General features: G+C 42.3%; 1 long non-coding RNA gene across 1 annotated transcript; it reads left to right on the top strand.

The window, feature by feature from the left end:
* Positions 1-771: 771 nt before the first annotated feature.
* Positions 772-22161, top strand: LOC309386202. Its single transcript, XR_014174366.1, has 3 exons — positions 772-872; positions 10317-10429; positions 22067-22161. It is a non-coding gene; the product is annotated as an uncharacterized lncRNA (long non-coding RNA).
* Positions 22162-23527: the final 1366 nt, after the last annotated feature.

Here is a 23527-nt window from a genome sequence, read left to right on the forward strand (position 1 = left end):
TTAACACCTTTCACAGGAATGATCTGACAATTATTTGAAGTGACTCATACTTCCCAAAACATACTTTCCCCAACTTTTAAACAACCCTTGATAGTCTCTAAACATTATCTGAAGAAAACTATTTGTAAGATACCTTGCATATTATTGAAGAAACATACCTACAGTATATAAAATATGCCTTCCCTAATCTGGAATTTTCTAAGTGAATTAGCTTCCAGAAATGCTGTCTTGAAATGCTGGAGCCAGAAGTTCCATTCTGCCCACCCAGAAAAATGAATCTGATATTGTTCCTGGTTGAAATCAAAACTCATTAGGTGATTACATAAACAGCAGCTCACACAACGCAGCTGCTTATACCCTATAGTATATCCCCTTTGTTGCTTAGTTAACTGAACTCTGATAAACACATTTTCAAGCAAAGGCCCTAAAACACAGAAAGATATCAAAGGAAACAGTTTTAATCTGAACCACCATTCTGAGAGGTGCTTTCAATTTGCAGGGACAAAGCTGAATTGTCTGTTTGTCTGTCTGTCTGTCTGGACATTCTAATGCAGCTCTGTAACCGTTCAGTTGCTCTGCATTGCAGGGATTATTAATTCAGGCCCTACAAATTATTTGATTGACTCGCTGGACTCACGTGGTCATTTTGTATATTTGTAGATCTGCAGCACTGATATTTTCTCTCCAGTTTGTGCCGTATCACATTAAGTAAACATTAGATAACATGGATACGTTACAGAATTACTTCAGCTGTTATTTTCTTCTCTTTTCAGGAACTATTGAACTGCTGAATGAACGCTGTGGAATCTAGCAGCAGGTCTCCAGTTAGTTTGATAAGCAACAGTTTCCAACCTGTTTACGCCGGTACTCTGGTAGGTAAAATGTTTTTACTTAACTTTATCTATAAACTAGAACATTGCATGTTTGTGGTTTATTTTTTATCCAGCCAATATTCAAAGCAGCTATTAAAGAATAAGGCCATAATAATTAAAGCATAGTACAGTCATCAAAACAAGTGCAGCAAGCTTTTCAACTTAAATCTCTGGGACTACATCATAATGGTTAACTGTTAGAATAGGACAAAGTGTAAGGTCACCATGAGCTCTGGAAACTCTTTGGGTGAGATTGGGCCACTGTCTTTCAACCTAATCTATTTCACTGGGTGGCTACTGTGGGAAGAAAAGGAAAGTAAGTCCCCTGGATACAATCCCTTGAGCTTTTGTACTACCAAGACAATCCAGGTTAGATTCAGGAGATGCCTCAGAATTCTCTGTTTATTCTACTGTATCTTGTAGAACCTACCCTGTTTCCCGGATAATAAGACCCAACTGGAAAATAAATCCTAGCATGATTTTTCAGGATGCTCGTAATATAAGCCCCACCCCCAAATAAGCCCCAGTTAAGATTGTCAGCCATTTAATACCACATTTCCCCCCAAAATAAGACCTAACCAGAAAATAAGCCTTTTGGAGCAAAAATTAATATAAGACCTGGTCTTATTTTCAGGGAAACACGGTAGTTTCACTGTGGAGTATAGAATGGTAAACGGTCATACAATGGGGAATCATAAAATTAACCCTTGGGGGAGGGAGGTTGGTTGGATTTGTTGTTATTTGTTTGATTTTGGTAGTGCTTTATGAAATGCAGAGCTTCCCAAAAACATTTAGCAGGAAATTGGCCCATGGGAAGAGTTACTGATGTTTGCAGAAGTGGAAGTAAATGAACATTGCAATATTCCCATAGTAAAGGGAAAACCCTGAACCCTTAAACATTATGAATGGTGCTGATATTTACATTTAAAAGAGGCTCAAAATAGCAAAGAGATTCGTTAGATTGCTGGACGGGGGCTGGGAAGAAGATTCAGGTGCAGAAACGGATGACTGAAGGACTTCAAGCCAGTCACTGTCTACCCACGTAACCTACTTCATCTAAATGTTGTGAGGATAAAGTCTTCATTTTAGAGTAGAGTATTTGCCTACAGGCAGAATGATAGCACAAAAATAGCCCAATCAAAAAAATGTATCTTATGATTAATGATTGTAACTATGATTTATGATCTATGACTTATCACTTGTTGTCTGTTGGTTCACTGAGGTCTTAAGCAATGGAGACAAATTCCTGTTGTGTCCAGTCACACTTGGCGAATAAAGAATTATATTTTGTCCCATTAAAAATGTTGTGTACTGCTCAGAGTCACTTGCTTGGGAGCTGGGTGGCTATATAAATTAGATTAAAAGAAATAAAAGAAAATACTCTCTCTAATATATACATACTTTTTCTTATCTTCTTTTGAGTGAAGGAATGCTAACTCTAGACTCGAGTTCTATTATATTCCCAGAACATAACTCTCTCCAGACATAGAATCCACCACACAAGTCTTCTCATGACCACTCAAAACTGACTGCTGACAGAAATGCAACCTTTTTTTTAATTGGACAAGCCTTAGTGACACAAAAATGTGGAAAAGTCATGCTATGGTTATTGGTTTCTTGTCACTTCACCGTGGTTTGTACCTGGAGGATAAGCTAGTCCTTGAAAGCTTTCCTTGGTAATAGTTTTGAATATTCATCAAAGATTTGTTTGCGATTGAGAATGAAGCTTCTGATTATTCAAGGCTGACAGTCTAGTTATAGCACAAACTGTGCCATTAAAAACCTCTGCAAGTACAGCTACATTATTTATTCACCTACAGCCAAAATAGCTCTATAGTTAGTATATGATGTCAGTAGATTGTTTGGATCCCTGGAAAATAGGCCGGGAATCGCCTCTCACATGATACATGAAATCAGTGATAAGTGCTTCTCTTCCGTGAATGAAAAACTAGAAATGGGCACGGTTCAAGAGAGTCTGGGAAGTGGAAACTATTGCTCAGGATCTCAGAATAAAATCTGGCATTTGGCATGTTCACGCCCCTCCACATATTCAAATCTTGGTGTGCTGCTTTGACCCAAATGATTCAAACAAACAAAACAACTGCATACAAGCATTCCAGAGATTTTGAACATGAAGTTTGTTTTTGCTTCATCTTTTTTTAAAAAAAAAAAATTAACTGAGTGAATTTAAAGTTAATCTGTAGTCTTTTTTTTTAAGTAGCATTCTTGCAACAATTAGAACCTGCAAGAAACCGATTCTGCAACACATGTATGTATGTCCTGCCTTTTTTACCATTTGCAATCTCAAAATATCAGGATTTAAAGAGTATTATTCTGAGCTGACCTTCAGAGGAACGTTGATAAAATATAAGCATCTGTGAAAGTAACACACTTCCCAACCTGCTGTCCTCCATGTATGTTGTATTCTAAGTTCTCAAATTCACTTCCAGGATGGGCCAGCAAGAGTTAACATGCACTTTTGAGTCTGAGTGTCTGTGTGTGTGTGTGTGTGTGTGTGTGTGTGTGTGTGTGTGTGTGTATACACACGTCCTGGGATTGTCTGGTGATCTTCCTTCTGAACGCTAACAGGCCTTATCCTACTTAGCTTTGGAGCCTATACATATTCAGCTATGTGCTGCCGTTTCCCAATTTTATGGCTGACTGCAATGCAAAGAATTCATAGCTAACCAGCACTCTTGTTCTTGGGCCAAAAGCTAAAATATATTGGTAATTCTCCTCAAGGAAAATATCTAGTTACTAAAAAATAAGTCTTACCAGTTACATCTTTTAAAAATTTCCTCAGAGCAAGCAGTCCAGGAAGAAAAAAAGCTGCATCAAAAGGTTTTATACAGTATGCCAGTTGGTCATGATTAACTGTGATGGATTTACATATATAAAACACAACCTTGATTTGACAAGCAATACTGCACCATTTTGTTCCAATATTTTGGCACTGGGTCAGTCAATGATTGTTTCATCATTTTTAGATGTTACCTGTACAGATGAATATAAACATTTGAATACACAACATTCCATTATCAGAACGTATGTTTATGCTTAGTGAGAGTGAAGCAAATGAGATAAGGTGCATTTAAACCCTAGGAGGAGAGAGGATTTAAAAAGACAAGGGGAAATGCAATCAGTAAGTTGAATAGATTTCTTTAGTAAGAATGATAAATGAGGGAAAGCTACAGAACCCTGCAGAACCAGAAATAAATATTTAGTTGTTGATTTCTAGAATCTCCTGCACTGCAAAGTTAGTTCTCTATCTCATTTACTTCATAGTTCCATTTCAGTCGGATTAAAAATGATAGGCTAATTCAATAACCTCTCTTTAGGTCACAAAAGGATATATATCTCAGGACATCTGTGGGGAAGAACTGGCACCTGATCTTCTTTCAAAGCACCACTCCAGCTGCCAACTGCCTCCTCACAAGATTTTGAGAGGCATTGCCTCAGGAGTCCACCTCCAGAGAATTTCAAAGTTAAAAGCATTGAGAAATTATCTAGATAATTGCAGATCGAAAGCAATATACTTTATGAGGGATTTTCCACTGTGGCCACCTGAAGGCAGAACCTGCTATTTCTAATTCTAAAGCCAGCATAGTCTTTATCACATAGGAGGACCTTCATTCAACTTTCAGGTTTCAAAGGCAGGAAGTCTTTAGGCATTTTAAAGGTTAATCAAAATTCAGGATTCATGGGGTTTCTTCTGATGTCCCAGAGGAACAGACAAATGAGTCTGCTGAAAAACACAAAAACAAAAGTATCCATGAAAGCTAATTCTTCTTCTTGTGTCTACCTCTCCAACTCATATTTATTTCCACCATTGCATATATTTCCACAGCAAGCTCAGTATGACTCTGCTTGTGCAACTATCTGCCTCTAACCCAGGACAAAATAAGTGGTGCTGCAATATCTCTTCTCCAGTGGGATAACTCAATTGTATCATGTTTTCTCTGGACCTATCAACCCCATATTGAGGTGATTTCAAATGACCTATTCCTCTCCATGGAGAGACTCTTCCCATTAATGCCCAGGTCATCCTTTGCAAGGCTTTTAGCTGTATCTGCCATAGTTCCATATTAGCAGAAGCCTGTCTAATATTTACTGCTTTTCATTGTCATAAAAAAAGGTTTTGTTTGATCTGCACTGTGGTTGGGCAAAGTTTCTGTTCATCTGGAAGAACTTTGCTTGATTTCAGTACCATAAGAACTCGTGAATGCCTCCATGTCTAAGGTACTTTGTTTGCTTATGAACGCTAACGATGATGCAGAACTTGAATCATTGCTTCTTAAAATCAGTTTTACATGCATTCATTTACTTTTCGCCTTGGGTATATCTTCAAGGTATTACAAGATGCTTTAAACAAAGAGTATTTGTCTACATAAAAGGGATTCCCTTTATAAGAACAGAGGAACATAGACAGTGTCTTTTATTAAAAGAAATTGTTCACTGAAATTGATGCATGGTATGCTTAACCGTGACTATCCACCTTCTTGAGTCTGCAAAATACACTGAACCATAAAGTAACCCAATGTACTGGCTTTGCATACAACCGGTTCAAAAGTCATTGCATTGTGAGTGATTCAGTGACTATGTAAACCCAGCCACTGAGAAAGTACATCATTCCCATCGCAGGGGTTTCCCAGAATAGGATGAGCAGGATGGCCCTTAGCCAGTCCTTTCAGAGCCAAACGGGGCGGGGCGGGGACCTCATAAGGAGATATGAACCAATGGCATTTTTTCCACCAGAGCCCTTGAATAGCATTCCCCAGTTAGTATCAACCAGTGCAGGGGTGGTTCCTGTACCAGTTGGTACCGGTTCTCTTCGTGTGCACTTTGCTTCAGCGTGCATTGCACAGTTGACTGAAAATTGTTCTGCGCATGTGCAGAAACATGCCAGCAATGGCATAAGAGACTGGGGAACCGGTTTGGGGGTGTGGCCAGCCTGGGTCGCTGCCGGTTCTGCGACCCAGGCCAGATCACTACTACCAGTTCGGCTGAACTGGGAGCAACCCACCTCTGAACCAGTAGGGCTGGACTAGAACTTCCCTAGTCTCTAGCCAGCATAGCTGTTGAGTAGGAGGAGGAGAATTGAAGTACAAGCTCTGTACATGATCCATATAAATAATTTGCCTGAGAACTGCACTCAAAGCCAGGAATCATTCGCTTTTCCTTAGTTTTTCAGAGGTCATGTAAGATAGCATTTAAGTTATCAGGTTATTGTATTTCTCTAAGTCACATTTCCCTCCTTTCAAGGAAGATCCCGTTCTCTTCCTCCCCTCCCCCACCTGCTCCGGAAAGGAGTCCCAAACATGATGGCCTGCTCCAAGCTGCCCCAGGATCAAGCCACGTGTATGATAACAGCACCTATTAAATGGGATGTTTGCCTGAGAAAAAAAAGGTTCACTTCTTGCAGAACCACCTTTCAAAAGGTTGCCACATGAAATGAATTGCTTTAAAGTCACCTCATGCAATTATTTCAGGACATCCAGCTTTAACAAGAATTTTATTTTTTTATTTTTTTAAATAATTTTTATTGAGCTTTTTTTAAAAATTAAAAAAAACACAAATTTCCACTCATTACAGCGAGTCTGTATCAGTATCGTCGATATCATTCGTATTTGCATAAGCTCTATTTCTATATGCTCTAATTATATTCTATATTGTATAAATATATCATATCATAACTTAAAATATACTAATATTTACAGATTTATACAGTGTTATCATATTTGTTGTAAATAATACTTAGTTTTTATACAGTATCTCACGTCTATTGTCCAACCATTTATACCATCTGTTCCACACTTTATAGTACTCCGATACTTCTCTGTCCTTCAGTTCCATGGTCAACCTATCCATCTCTGCACACTCAACTAAAAAGCATTTTAAATGATTTTGTGGCATAACATTCTACCCATAAAATCTGAAGAAGGATCAGGAAGAATACAGAAACATGTGCTTCCCCACTCCCCATCCCCATACAGAAGGCACTATGCAGGGCGGACAAGGTCAGACCAACTGGGAATGGAACAAATTACAGAAGAAAATAAGAGGAGAATACACCATCAGAGTTGTCACAAGAATCCACATGAATCCTTTTCTTCTACTGTCTTAAATATAATAGAGCCAGTTGCTATAGAAACTAGTGTAAAAGCTCCCTCGCAGCAAAGCAAGGAGGCAAGGTCGAGGAATGAAAGGGACTATAGTATTTTAAAGCCATTTATAAGGGATACTGAAGAATGAGATTAACAAAATTCATCATTTGTACCCAGGCTCCATCACATTGTGATTTATATCACAGGGAGTGAAATGAAGAGGTACAAGTCATACTGGTGAATTATAAGTCTACAGTAGAGTGAATTTAACACAAGGTTAGACATTTTCGGCAATCGACTATGTTTACTACAATCCAGCTATTAAGCACTTGTTTTTCAGAACTGTGCACTGTCACCAATCATAATATGGTCAGAAAGTAATAATAATTTATTCCCCACTACTCTGAAAAATGGATTGTTTTCTACATCTTTAGAAGTTAGTAGAGATTTAACTTCAGTCTTCGATATACACCCATATCTTCAGAAGATATATATCTCTCTTAGGCACTGAAGGTGGCTGGGTGACTTTGAGCCAGTCACTCTGTCTCAGCCTTGAACTGGGTAGTTGAAAACCTTATATTTGTCATCTTGCCTGGAACTAGCATTGTAGATTACAGTCTGTAATTTTCACTGAATAGGCCTTTCAGTGGATTGCTTAAGGATGATGAAGGCGATGATATGTTATAGATGAGATGCTTCTTTGTTTGACATTCTACAGTAGGGGTGGGGAATCATGGCCCATGCTGGCTCAGGAATTCTGGGAGTTGAAGTCCACAAGTCACAAAAGGCCATGGTTCCCCACCCCTATTCTACAGTGAAAGTTATTAGGCTCGCATGTGCGGTGGGAGAGAACACAGATGGTATTCAGTCAGTTCTGACCAGTTCTGGCAAACCGGTAGCAGAAATTTTGAGTAGTTTAGACCGATAGATGATCAGAGTAAATAGTATATGGGATATTTGGAATTGTTAGAGTGGTATACAGCGGAAGTCAGGGGGGTGGGTTTGTGTGGGAGGTGGGGGAGGGTTAGGGTGGAGGGTGGGGTAATATATATGTATGAATAAATTAGAAGATGGGATTAATGAAACATTGTTATGCTAGGAGAAATTTATATTAAGAGTTATAGATGTTAAATTAGCTTAGAAAATGGGATCAATGTGTTATTATTAATCTAAGAGAAATTTATATTGTGTTTGTTGGGAGGAGAGGGGTTACGAGTAATCTATTTTAAGATGGGGGGAGAGGAGGGGGCAAAGTATTTGGTATAATATTTGAAAGTGAATTTTTGTGGGGGGGTTGGGGGGGTATAGCATTTGTATGAGATTTATATTGTATGGCGGGGGGGGTGAAAGGGGGGAAAAATTGTTTGTACAAAACTCTTTTAATAAAAAAAAAAAGAAAAAGAAATTTTGAGTAGTTCGGAGAACTGGCAAATACCATCTCTGGCTGGCTTTGCCCTCATCTATTCACGGAGTCCCAGCTGATTGGCTGGGTCTTCCTCTGTTGCCCTGCACAGGAGAACGGAGCTGGAAAGCAGGTTAATGGGGTGGGGAGGGAATAGAGATTTTACAGTATCCTTGTCCTGCCACGCCCACCAACAGAGGTGTTGGACATGGCTATAAGCAAAGCCATCCCACAAGGCAACCAGTCAGTGTATCATTATAAATATATTAAATAATCTATCAGAATACAATATACCTCATTGTCAGAAATTGAAAATAGAGAAAAGTTAATTAATTTCCAGCTGAAGCTCTACAGGTAGCTTTCATTGCTACTCTATCCAATTTAAGAGGGTTAATCCAGGAAGATGGAACTTCTCGGTTTAACATATCCAGAAGGCATCTACATGCAGAAGGATGAGCTAGATTTTAATACCATTTTTAATACAAGAAAATCAACGTTTCCAAATGTGTTTGGATTGACACTTTGCTCTCCCAATACATGTGAAATATGATAAGAACCCGTATTGTCTTTATCCACAAAGGGAGGCAGAAGAAAGAGCAGAAAAAAGTAGTTCCTAGCAAGAATAAGACAGATACTAATCTAGCCTTCTTTGGCATGCACCGCACTGCTGGCACATTGAGCCTGCTGTGCTACACTTGAGAGACCCAAATTGCTATTCAAGTCACAGTGCCAGCAATAAAAGTTAGAAGGATAAAGCCCAAAGGAACATGTATCTTCTGACAGGGAAACTTTGAGTCTGCTCACCCCACCAGAATAATGATTAGCGCCTGTCATGCTCAGCCAGAGCAACTATAGTTGTTGTCACTTCTGCTGAAGCTTTTGAAAAGCAAAGGCTGGAGCCCCCAATTTGCAGCCTCCAAAGTATCTGAAATCATGAGCATCTTTAATATGATTGTCAAAAGCTTGCCATCACTTTGAACTTCACCCTTCGAAAACAAATGGACAAACAACTACAACCCTATTGGCAAAAATTTATTTGTTGCATGCAAGACTGCAAATATGTCAGTCAAGATCTCTTGTATGTATCTATAAAGCTGTGCATCTCCTGAATGGCTGGACCAAAGAGTTAGGATGCTGTGCAACATTTCATTCAACAATTCACTGGCTACTGATAGTCATTGCACAATATAGTCCAACCTGTCTTAATATGCACAACACAAGATATGTAAAAAAAATATGGTTATGGAATGATATGGAGAAAACTAGAGATTTCTGTTATACTCCATTATTTTAAAACTGTCTCAAGATTTGCATGTCAACCCCCTAATTGCAAAAGGTGCATTACAGGTCATTTCATATGCAGTATTCATTCAAAGCACATGGAAATCAGCCTTCCCCAACCAGATAACCTCTAAATATATTGGCAGCACCCAATATTTCAAGTCAGGGTGTTGAATGGCTTTGGAAAGTCTGAGACTTGTAATCCAACATATCTAGTAGATATTAGATTGGACTGGCACAAAGCAAATATCTTTCTCTGAATAAAGTTGAAATTTGGTTAATGTAGTTTCCTGCTTTTCCCCCTGTCACATTTCTCTATTTTCAAAGCATTAAAGAATCATAGAGCTGAAGCTATGCTGGCCACCAAATCCATCTCCTCCCAAGGTCAGAAATTTAAATGAAAGCATCCCTGACAGATGGCTATCCTGCTGCTGCTTAAAATCAGCCTCCTGCCTTCCTTTCCTTTTTTGTGGTCTGTTATTTATACAAATGTTACCCTGCCTTTCTGCCTGAAGGGGACTCAAGGCCATGAGTATACAAATAAAAAGCAGAGTTTTTTTTTTAAAAAAATGATAAACAGTTGCAACAACTATTCACCAATTCAAACTGCAAAGATCCATCCAAAGAAGAAGTCTTTTTTTTCTTTCTTGAAAACAGAAATATTGCTTTCTGTGGAATTGTGCTGAGGCTCCAAACAACTTTGGAGAACCAACCTTGGAAGATAAAGGCACTCTTCTGTTGATCTTATGGATCTGGATGTGCATAGCAAGGTAAGTAGATTCTAATCTATTTAAGAAATTAAAATATTAAAAAAACAAATTCAACCCAGAATTAATAATACTTAAAACAATATGCTTTTGCTTTCCCTATACGTTTAAATATTCTTCAAGGAAGCCTTGTGTAGAATGCATTGCAGCAGTTAAGCTGGGAAGTAATCAAGGCATAGATAACTGCTGCGAAGTCAAGAAACGTAACAGAAATATATTACAGAACTATAAATGGGCAAATGCATTCCTAATCACATGGAAATGCAGAGATTTCCTTAGCACCACCAAACTTTTAGTTGAATGTGCACAGGAAGTGGAAAGTCCTTCCAGAACAAACTGAACCAAACCAAACCCCAGAACCTGATTTCCCATTGATCTACAAACCTCTGCCTTGCTTGTACTCATATGGATCAATGGCAGCTAGCCTTGATGGCAATGTGACTGCCTCTGAAGGCCATCTGCTAGGAGACAGATGGACTTCGTTGTGCCATCGTTTGGCCATTATAAGAAAAGACTGCAAGTTAGATGGGCCAGAGTTCCAATCCAGCAGGGGCAATGGCAGGGGTGGGCTGCTGGGGGTTCGCATGGGTTCGGGCGATCCTCTAGCTAGGATTCTGCCCAGTTTGGTGAACCCCCAAATGCCACCCCTGGCTGGCCACACCCATCCAGTCCCTCCCAGGAGTCTCCAGGTGGCCCGTTCATCATTCCAGGTAAGTGTAGGGCCCACATGGAGGCTCGAGGATGGAGAAAAACAGGCCTACCGGAGGTTCCAGAAATCTGGAGACGGGCCTGTTTCTAGCCTCCGGAGCCTGGGGGAAGCAGTTTGTGTCCTCCTGGAGGCTTGAGGAAAGCCTCCAGACTCCAGAGCCTAGGGGACGGCAAACCCCCCCCCCACTGTGGTGCAGGAGGCTGACTAGCCACACCCACTATGGCCATGCCCACCCAGCAACAGGACAGAGAACCCATTGATGCAATTTTTGAAGCCCACCCCTGGGCAATGCTTATGTTCTTATGTTCCCATTCAGCCCTCATCAAACTTACACACACAAGTGAATTAATTAACTGCTTCCTTGGAGATAGAACAGAGTTTAATGCAGGGTCACTGACATTTTGAGTACGCATGTTCAATCAGTTCTGTATCCAGCAAACAGCAACATAATCTAAGCTACATTTTGATATATTCTCTCCCAAAACCTCATGGAAGACTTTGTCAAAAGTTTGGTTAGAGTCAAGGTATACTATGTCCACCGCATTCCTCTAGTCAACTAAAAGGTCACTCTTTCAAATAAGGAGATCAGGCTAGTTTGCATGGTTTGGAATCAAGAACCAAGCAATGTGGTTTTTTTTAATGATTTAATGATTACAGACTGACCAGTTAACACTGTTTCAGAATTTTGCCTGTACTGATATGTTGAGTTATCCAGCACATGCCTACCTATCAGAGATGGGTTGCTCCTGGTTCAGCCTGGTTCGGCCGAACTGGTAGTGGAATTCATGCCTGGGTCGCAAAACCAACAGCGACCCAGGCCTGCATGTCCCCAAACCAGTTCCCTCACCGCTGCTGGGCCGCCGCCATTTTGGTTTTTAGTTACTGCGCGTGTGCAGTTCACTGCAAATTGTTCTGTGCTGTGCATGCACAAAGAACAATTTACATTGAACAGTGCACACACATGCATTGCGCACAGGTTGCAAACTGGTAGTAAAACCAGCAGCAACCCACCCCTGCTACTTACTTACCTATTTATTAGTTTGTTTATATCCAATCTTTATTATTTTTATAAATAACTCAAGGAAAAATCTGGGTTGGTGTCTGAAAGCTCTTGGGTATGGACAGGACAAAAGAGTCTTTTGCCGAACCCAAGTTGATATTTGCTGAGAAAGGTGCTCTATTAGCTCCAGTTATATCTCTGGACTGGATGGCATTGCCCCTAAAGAGGGTCTGCAATTTGGGGTTTATCCTGAACTCACAACTCACACCAGAGGTACGGTACTTTGACCAATTTTGTAGTAGCCGATTTGCTGACAAGTTAGAGTCATCATGTATTTATTTAACAAATTTAGACACTGCCATCTCACTAAATGACTCTGGGCGGTCAGAGTGACACCATGTAACAGCTGTGCTGAAGGTCAAGAGGTTTCCGAATACAACTTGAATTGCCAATTCTAACCTATAAAGTCCAATACAAGTTGGCTCCAAAGTGCCGTCAGAACAGATTCTCTACACAGAATCAACTCATTCAATGTGTGTTCCCTAACACAATCTTTAAATAGACTCCTATTACCAAGAAATGAAGGGACCTCCTGGAGGACTAGAACTCACAGTCCGTCCCCCCAAGTTAATCAACCAGACCTTTCAACCTTTGCATTCCACTCATAAGTTTCATCCCACCAGGGTTCAATAAAGCCTGCAAAACTGTAATTGCTTTCCTGCATTAGGACTTCTAGTTCTTGCTGTTTGTACTGTTGGAAGAAATGTCCTTCTGGGTTCAGCTCCAAGTGGGGAAAAAGACACTGGAGACATGGAGGCTGCTTGGAAAGATGGTTTTAATGGTGGACAGGACCACATGGATTGAGCCCTGAACAGAAAAGGTGATCACATGCTTCAATGTTGGTGGAGAAGAAGAGAAAGGAAAGGAAGGGCTTGCAGGGCTTTTTATAATCTGTTCGGCCCCACCTATCTGTTTCCTGTTCCTGTGTAAGAAATGTATTCTGAGTGGTTGTCAGACTCACATGGGCCCATGCAAGGGCAACCCTCTAGGCTGAGTTTTGAATCCAGGTTTGATTGAGTTCAGATGCCATGTGGTCAGTTGAGTAAAGGCTTATATTATCATGCCTTCATTCCCATCCCCCTGGGGCTGAAGGGGAGAACTCTTTATTATGTAAAGTGGACTAGCTTGGCCTTCTTAATGGCCCATTGACAAAGTGGGGATGGGCAGGAAGCTGCAGGAATTTACTTTGTGTTTAAAATGTGTTTCTCCTTTTTTCACATCCAGGAAAATATAATATTCTGCCTTTTCAATATTCCTAGGATATTTCATTTTTCTAGGAGAGGGCTGGGTGATAACTTCCTACAGTACCCTAAACACTGCACATTAATATAAAGACATTGGAATTCTTGGGCCTTGCAAACTGATTTATCCCTTCCTAGATTCATTAGTGGGTGCCTCAGCAGCCTGTATATCCCACCGGTCCTGTTCTTAGGACTTGGTGTCACACTATTTTCTAAGTTGTCTTCTGCCTCTACCACAGCATACAGTTTAAAGGCTCTGAGGTCAGGTCTGAAATATGTCTTCAATTCTTCCTAATTTTCATGAGGTGAGGATGCTCTCGTGCTGGTAGTACTATGATTTGTTTGGTCATCTCGAGCACTTGTGTCTTTTCTGTTGTAACTACTACAGGCTTACTTATTTGTTGCAGAATGCAGGCATAAGCTAGGACACACTCAGTTGTGTGGCTGGCAAATCTTCCCTGATTCTGAGAGAGCCTCTTTTAAGAACTAAGACCTGGATTGTGCCTTTTGCACTATAAGAAAATGAGGTCATATTGAAGGCAGCTGCAGATGAGCTATTTCTGGCTTGGGACACTTGGAATCAACACTGCTGCTAACTCCAGATGGACATCAAGTGAAGTCCATCTGTGTGATTTCTAAGTTCTTTGAGTCTCTGCGCTGGGGACTTTGTCAAAGAGAGATGTGCTGTGTGATGAATCAGTCAGCTTTTGTTGTCTGGAGCTGGACTCTATGACAAGAGTGGCAAAACTCATCTTCTTGGGAATATCTCAAACTTTAAAGGCCAGTTGAATGCAGCTGAAAGGGGCAGAAACATAATTTTCAGAAATACTTGTTTCTGGATCTATAATTATATGCATGAAGGGTTCACACTGTCCATTTAACTAATTAATAAGTATTCAGATATATCAGTGAAAGCGTTATGATCTTTGAGCTATCATGAACAGATATTATAAATCAGAATTCCCTGTTCACGATTCAGTCTGATCTAAAGGTGCAGCAAAAATGTATGCGAAAATAATCTGTTGCAATAATATATTTAAAGCCTTTTAATTTCTTAGTGACAAAAACAATGAAAAAAACCCAAACTGTAGACTGGAAGAAATTATTCTGTAATTAACACCAAAGCTAGCGCATATAATGGAGAGTTGAAAAGGAATTTAAAAACATCAGTATGTTTTCAACCGTAGTTGCATCTAGGCATTGAATGCATTGGGAGAAATCATGGTATGAATTGCCTACCATGTTCAGGATAAGGCCTTATGGGTTGCTTTATGTGGCTAATTTGTAAAGAATAAGAAAATATTTGTTAAATATTTGATGATACAATTAAGTCTTATTAATGTTGTGGCCTTTATTTTGCAAATTAAAATGCACAAGAATTCATTTTTATCACAACAGGTCTTCATTTGTCATTTTACTTTACTAAGTATTTGATTAATATTAATATGGAAGAGCTGCTTTTTTAAAAAAAACAACAACCACCAGTTAATACTTTAGACAGAGTAGCTATGTGGAAATAGTATTAATGAGTTTCTATTTATGATACATACTAGTCCTAAATATTATTTTTGATATTTTTATTGCCACCCAGGACAAATACAGTTCATTATATATGAGGAATTGTTTAATCTTCCAGCTACATGCAATAATCAGCAGAACAAATTGTTTTCAGTGCAATTCTGGTATTGGTCTCCCTCTGCCTTCTTCATCCCACTCAAAATGCCTAATATCAGCTTTTGTTTCCGTTTGGTTATTTTTCATATCTTTTAATGTTGCTCCCACTAGGTCAGGTTGCTAAAAGAATGCTAACAATAAAAGCTCTGTGTATCAGGTTGGAGTTAGGAATGGACTGAAGAGACAATGGCTTTTTCATGGGCTCCAGCAAGTTGGATTCTGAATTATGATTATCATGGCTTCTACACTTTGCAAGCGAGTGACATGTCAAACACAGCAACAGGGAAAAGCAGTGGGATTGTTGACTCGTTGATATTGCACCTAGGGATAGATCTTGGAACTGGAAAATCACCCTAAAATTGACAATTGACTAAGAGAAAACTGAAAGAAGACTGAATGCAGGTGCACATTATATTCAAAACTGAATTGCAAGTTTAAACATTGCCCTTCTCACTGTCTAAGGAAGAATTTAACGTATTAAAACCTACTATTTCAAGGGACAAAAGAGTTCCAGATGTTACATACAATTCAGAGAGCCAGTTTGGTGCAATGGTTAACGTACCAGGCCAGAAATCAGGACTAAATTCTAGTTCCCTTTCAGGCACAAAACCAGGTGGGTAACTTTAGGCCAGTCACTCACCCACAGCCCTAGAAAGAAGGCAAGGGCAACCCAATTCTGAAATCTTGCTAGGAAAACTATAGGGACATGTCCAGGCAGTTGACAGGAATGAGAAGACTCAAAGGCAGCAAATATAGACATATACACATGTTACCATTATGGCTGAAGTGGAAGTCACACTCAGACAAAGGATGAAGAGTAGTACTCTTGTCCATCAAGCAGTGATTTGATCATTACTGAAAAAAAGATATTTATCCACCAGAAACCTCATTAGGGTCACATGCCATGTAAAACCAAAGCTGCACTCATGGAGATCCATCATCCTTGTAGAACAGGCATGTCCAACCTGCAGCCCATGGGCCACATGCAGCCCCTAGACAGATAATAAAATATAAAAATGGGTGTCAAAGTCACAGCCTGCAGGCTGGATGGGTCACGTGCTGGCCACACCCACCCCAGGAAGATGGGGTAAAGGAGAAAAGTTGTGATATGTCACATGACAACATGGCACCATGGGTTTGACACCTCTGTATTAAAAGATAAAGAAAGTTTGTTATTTATATGCATTGATATATAAATATATAATATATTTTATATGGATCCCAAGACAATTCCTTTTCACTCAGTGGGGCCCAAACAAGCCAGAAGGTTGGACAACAAAGAATACTATAGAGCAGTGATGGCGAACCTATGGCACGTGTGCCACAGGTGGCACGCGGAGCCATTTGTCAGGGCATGCGAGGCGCTGCCCTGTCAGCTGGCCAGAGTGCATGCGCGTACTGGCCAGCTGAGTTCACTCTTTTTTAAATCCATTTTTCGCCCTCCCCAGACTCCAGAGGCTTTATAGGAGCCTGGAGAGGGCGAAAAGAGCCTCCCCCACCCACCCCTCCGGAGGCCCTCCGGAGGCTTCAGGGACCGTCCGGAGGCTTCCCTGAAGCCTTCGGAATGCTTAAAACGACCCTCCGAGCAAACCGGAAGTGACTTCCAGTTTGCTCAGAGGGTCGTTTTGAGCGTTCCAAAGGCTTCAGGGAAGCCTCCAGATGGTCCCTGAAGCCTCCGGATAGCCTCCGGAGGGGGGGGGAAGGCTCTTTTCGCCCTATCCAGGCTCCTATAAAGCCTCTGGAGTACACGTCTTAAAGTTCCCAAGTTAAGTCCCCTGACTTAACATATCGCACATTACCTACTATCTCTCTACCAACATTTGTACATCTGATCATTTCTCCAAAACTGCCCTCACTTTTCAGAACTCTAAAGATAGTTTTTCTTTTCTTTTCCTTCCCTTCTTTCTTTCTCTTTCTTCTTTCTTTCTCCTTCTAATGTATGTAGCTGCTATCTTGTGTGTGTGTGTCTGTGTCCGTATGTGTGCATATTTGTATATGCATATCTATATGTGATACACATAGATACACAAAAATCTGTGCATCTTGCAAGGAATTAAAAATAATAAGAAAACTTTCACACATAAGCAAACTTGGCCTGATACAGTTAATTTCCCAAAACAAATTGGGGACAAATGTTGCAAGGGGAAGAATGCTATTTTCCATGCTCTCCAATTGGTGCATTGATGGAGCACTGAGCAGCTGAACAAAAAGAAAGAGTGAGGCAGTGAGGATCTTTCCATGCCCACAAAAGTGGAATTTCAACAAATGTGCTTTAAAGAAGTAAAAAAAAAATCCCAAGGGAACAAGAGACTTTAAAGTAAAAGAAAGTAGTATAAAAGCAGACTAGAAAGAGTATTGATGCTTTTGAACTGTGGGGTGGTCTTTGTGTCTCTGTGTCAAGTTCTCTGTGGTCAAGTTCCAGAGAATACCAAGGAGAACCATAAAAACAAACATAAGGATCATTCAAAAATTGAACCCAGAGTTCTCCCTCCAGGCATAAATAGCCAGACTCAGATTACCATATTTTAGACACATTAGGTGACAACAGAGCTGGGATTCACTTACCTTCCCTACCGGTTCGCAAATGTGAGCGTGCGCATGCGCAGTGCTCGTGCATTACACACACGAGGGAGGTCACACCTTGGACCTTGTTTTTGTCTCTCGCCAGTGGTTGAGTGATCTGGGAGGAGTGAATTTAACCATCACTCCTCTGTCATGGTCAGATCACTCACTCCTCCGAATTGACTTCCCTGGTGCTACCCCTCGCTGCGGGGAGGCGGAAGCGGAAAACACTAGATGGTTCCGCCCCAGGCGCTTGATGGAACCAGACAGGTTCCAGACGGAGCTTGGGCCACCTCCTGCAGCCCTGACCCGCCCTCGGGTAGAGGACCTGGTGGCCGCGTGGAATAATGCGACTACCGGGGCCTTGAACCGGGTGGCGCCTTTGCGGCCTCTCCGGCGGCAACGATCCACCCTGGCTCCTTGGTTTACCGAGGAGCTAAGGGTGATGAAGCGCCGCAAGAGATGCCTAGAGAGTCGTTGGAGATCCTCCCGATCCGAATTTGACCGAGCACAGGTACGAGCCCATTTAAGGACGTACCTAGTGGCATTGAGAACGGCCAAATGTCAATATTGTGCTGCTCTCATTGCATCCGCAGAGAACCGCCCTGCCGCCCTGTTTCGGGTGTCCCGCTCCCTTCTGTTTCAGAGGCCGCGGGAGGCCCCTCTACAGGGTAGGGCAGAGGAGTTTGGGAAATATCTGCAGGATAAAGTCGCTCAAATCCGGAAGGATTGGGTCCCCTTCAGTGGCCCAGTCGAGACGCCAGTGGCGAGTCTTGAGAAACCTTTTTGGGAGGAGTTTGACTTGGTTGTCATCGAGGATTTGGACAGATTGCGTGGACGACTGCGACCTACCACATGTTTACTGGACCCGTGTCCCTCCTGGCTTGTACTGGCATCCTGGGAGGTTACACGCAACTGGCTCCTGGGCCTAGTGAACGTTTCGTTGGGTGAGGGGTCTCTCCCAGCCGCCTTGAAAGAGGCGGTGGTGAGACCTTTGCTCAAGAAGCCTTCCCTGGACCCTACGGAGCTGGCCAATTATCGTCCTGTCTCCAATCTTCCCTTTTTGGCGAAGGTTGTAGAGAGTGTGGTGGCTTCTCAGTTTCCACGACATCTGGAGGAGAATGATTATCTAGACCCGCGCCAGTCCGGCTTTCGCCCTGGGCACAGCACAGAGACGGCCTTGGTCGCGTTGGTAGATGATCTCTGGAGGGCCAGAGATAGGGGCTGTTCCTCTATCCTGGTCCTATTAGACCTCTCGGCGGCTTTTGATACCATCGACCATGGTATCCTGTTGCGCCGACTGGAGGGGTTGGGGGTCCGGGGCACCGTTTTGCGGTGGTTCGGCTCCTACCTCTCTGGCCGGACGCAACGTGTGTTGGCAGGGGAGCAGAGGTCGACCCTATGCCCCCTTACTTGTGGGGTGCCACAGGGGTCGGTCCTCTCGCCACTCCTGTTCAACACATACATGAAGCCGCTGGGTGAGATCATCCGTGGTTTCGGGGTGGGATATCATCTGTACGCTGATGATACTCAGCTGTACATTTCCACCCCGAACCACCCCAACGAGGCCGTCGAAGTGATGTCCCGGTGTGTGGAAGCTGTACGGGTCTGGATGGATGACAACCGACTCAGGCTCAACCCTTCCAAGACGGAGTGGCTGTGGGTTCCGGCTCCCCGGTTCAACCAGATAATTCCATCTCTGGCCATTGGGGGCATTCAACTCGCCCCCGTGGAGCGGGCGCGCAATTTGGGCGTCCTCCTAGATGCCAGGCTGTCCATGGATGAACATGTGACAGCCGTGGCCAGGGGGGCGTTCCACCAGGTTCGCCTGGTGCGCCAATTGCGCCCCCTATTGGACCGGGACGCCCTACGCACAGTCACCCATGCGCTGGTGACGTCTCGCCTGGACTACTGTAATGCTCTCTACATGGGGCTTCCCTTGAAATGCACTCGGAGACTGCAGTTGGTCCAGAATGCGGCCGCGCGGGTGATTATGGGGAGTACTAAGTACTCCCATGTGACACCTCTCCTGCGCGAGCTGCACTGGCTTCCTGTGGTCTATCGAGTGCGTTTCAAGGTCTTGATTACGATCTTTAAAGCGCTCCATGGCTCAGGACCTAGTTACCTGTGGGATCGTATTCTGCCCCATACATCCCTACGACCCATCCGCTCGCACAGAGAGGGACTTCTCCAGGTGCCGTCCACCAGACAGTGCCATGGGGCGGCACCTAGGAGCAGAGCCTTCTCTGTGGCGGGCCCAGCCCTGTGGAATGACCTCCCCCCGGATATTAGGACCACTACTGACCTCCGCTCCTTCCGTGTCAAGCTCAAGACCCACCTTTTCCAAATAGCTGGCCTGGCTCAACCATAACTTCGTATCGCTCCTGATGGGTTTTTTTAATTTAGTAATTTTATTTAAGGGGATTTTAAATTGTGTTTTTAATTGTCTTTCACTTATAAGTCAACTCTCCTCCATGCACATATGTATATGTCTCTGTTCTTTTTGTATATATGTTTGTCTTATGTGTATTTTTACCCGTTTTGATTGTACGCCGCCCCGAGTCCTTCGAGAGAGGGTTGCGGCTAATCAAATAAAAATTATTATTATTATTATTATTATTACATTGGGGTGGGTGGGCGGAATCTCCTGCAGCAGCCGCTACCAGAGAGAACCAGCTGAATACTACCTCTGGGTGATGACCTAGCTCTCTGGATCTATACTGCAAGATGAAAAGAAAGAAAAGATGAGGATAATTAACAGCAAAGCGGATGGTCTCAATTACAATGGGGACAGGTATACTATTGGAAGACATGAAGGACCAGACTGGGGACATATCATCCATGTGGTCACTTGGAAGTAATAATGATGTAATGGCACTTTATCATCAAGGGAATGGAGACAAGGCAGCAGTCTTAACATACTCCAAATGTTTTAGATTATTATATTGACAAATATTTTGGTCTGTCATTCTCGGCCAGTCCTGAATAAAGCAACTCAGAATTATGGAAGTTATATTCTGAAATTCTGAAGTTGTATTAAGAAACTTAGAAGAAACCCAAAACAATCCAGAGAAGACTCAAAATGTTCCGTTTGGATGGGATGCTAGCTAACCCGGAAAAAGCTATCAGAAATTGAGAGTGGGGGAGAGAGAGAAGTAGCAGTATGAAATATCCTAAAAGAGGGAAGCCTAAATAGCAGTAGCACTTAGATTTACCATATTTTTTGGAGTATAAGACACACTTTTCCCCCCTAAAAGAGAGTGAAAATTTGAACTAAACTGAATGTAGTCCCGCCCACCTGCCGGCCCCCACCCTTTGGCCTCTGCCTCCCAGCAATTTGCCTCCTTGCAGCAAACAGCCTGTTTCAGTTTCAGCTTCAGCACAGCTTGATTAGCACAAACAGCTAATTGTCAGTTGGATCAGCCTCCCGACCATCAGTGTTTCAAGCTGCAGGGATTGCCATTGCTATTGCCGCCCCCGTACACCCCGTTTTTGGCTTCCCATTTTCTGCCCATTCCGATCCCTGCTGTCCGGAACAAGGGGACACACAGAGGCCGAAAATGGGATGTGTGGAGGCTGAAAACGGGGCACGCGGAGGCGGCAATAGGCTATGGCAATCCCTGCAGCCTGAAACAGCTGATCACCGGGAGGCCAATCCAACCAACAATCAGCTGTTTGTGCTAATCAGGCTGTGCTGAAATTGAAACTGAAACACTCTGTTTGCTGCAAGGAGACAAATTGCTGGGAGGCAGAGGCAGATTTCTTTTCCTTGTTTTCCTCCCCAAAAGCTAGGTGTGTCTTATACTTCGAAGCGTCTTATATTCTGAAAAATACGGTATATAGCAATAGCACTTAGACATATACTGCTTCACAGTGCTTCACAGCCCTCTCTCAGCAGTTTACCAAGTCAGCTATTGCCTCCAACAATCTGGGTCCTCATTTTATCGACCTTGGAAGGCTGGAAGGCTGAGTCAACCTTGAGTCTGGTGAGATTTGAACTGCCAAATTGCAGTCAGTCAGCAGTCAGCAGAAGTAGCCTGCAGTACTGCACTCTTAACCTACTGCACCACCAAAGTTCATATACCACTTCATAGTGCTTTACACTCCTTCTAAGCAATTTATAGAGCCTGCATATTGCCCCCAACAATCTGAGTCCTCATTTTACCGACCTCAGAAGGATGGAAGGCTGAGTCAACCTTGAGCTGGTAAGATTCAAATTGCCAAACTGCTGTCAATAGGCAGTCAGCAGAATTAGTCTGCAATACTGCATTCTAACCGGTGTGCCAAATAGAACAATGCCATAATATAGTATATCTCTTTGAAAGATTACTGTCATATTTAAATGTACCTACTGCAGCCTTGAAAAGTAAGAGATCATCTTTGGCTTTATTTAGGTTACAGGCCACAGCATTAATAAATAATTTCCTGGCAAGGAGGGAGGCACCAGAAATGTCACCTAGGCACAAATAAGCAAGGAGCCAAACAACAGGCAAGTCCAGGCATTTAATTGGGGTGTGTGCTTGGGGGGAGGAGTTGTGTGTGAAATATCATCATCTGTAAACCACAGGAAGATTCCATCTATAAATCAAATATAAACCTTCCAAAGGTTTTTAATTACAGACATTACTGATTTGGAGCAGAATCCTACACGTCTAGTGAGTAATGAGCTTTACCAAGTTTGAGGGTGCTTACTTCCTGGTGAGGATAGGACTGCAGCTTAAAATTAAAGGTATTGTAACAAATACTATACATGATTGTCCATTTACATAATGGCAAAAGAAATATGAGGTGTTCCTACCATATACCTTACAGACACTCTCAGGTCAGACTTGGGCTACTGTAGTTTTCTCTTTAAATCAATAGTGAACTCCACCCATCAGCTGTGAACCAGTTTACAAGATTACTCATTCTTGCATCTAAAACAGGTCTATCTCGACAAGAATTAGGTGGAGCCTGTGATGTAGCTGCAGAGAAGAAAACATATAGGACAGTAGAAGCCAATAATGTAAACTTTATAGGGTGATAAGAATAAACATATATTGGCAGGATTCATGCAATCTACATCACAGCTTGCTTAACTACAATTTACTGAGTAGAGTAGAATTGTTCTGCTTCAAACACATTCTACGCCCATATGGCAAACCTATGGCACGCATGACAGCGATGACGTGCAGAGCTCTCTCTGTGGCCATGCACACCATCGCCAGCTGCTCTTCTGTTTTCAGTGTGCATGTGAACACCAGCCAGCTGGTCTTCATGGGTGCCAGAGTGCCGGAAAACTACCTGAAAATAGCCCAAAACGGCCAAAAAACCAGGCCTTTTTTCTGTTGTTTGGACCATATTCAAGCTGTTTTTCGGGCCATTTGCAGGCCAAAAATGGCCTAACAATGGCCTGAAAAACAGCCCGAAAAACAGCCAAAAAATAGGCATGCGTGCGCCAGCCAGCTGGTCTTTGGGTTTCTGGCACTCCAGCGCACACATGCATGTGCATGCATGTGTGTTCCGGTTTGGGAACTCAGTGCCGAAATCCCTGTTCTAAACCAAAGCCAAATAAAACCACACACTAATTTAGCATGATGTGTTTATTCGTCTGCTAGAATTTGGCAACAGAGAGGTAAGAAGATCAGAAATGAAAGAAAGAAAGATTGCTTTTCCCCATGAGTCTACTGAAGAGACCCTTCAGCTAACTCTGAGCATTTGTGTGTCCTCACTGCCAATTTCTACCTTTCCTCTATAGTTCTGGCTTAACATGGCCTTGTAATATGCAAGGCTTATTAAGCAAAGCCATTGCTTATACTTCAGTTCTGTTGCCTTCCCACTTTCTAAAGATCATCAGCCAGCAGGAAACCATTCGC

Source organism: Natrix helvetica (genome assembly GCF_964273705.1).
Source record: "Natrix helvetica genome assembly, chromosome: 2".
NCBI lineage: Eukaryota > Metazoa > Chordata > Lepidosauria > Squamata > Natricidae > Natrix > Natrix helvetica.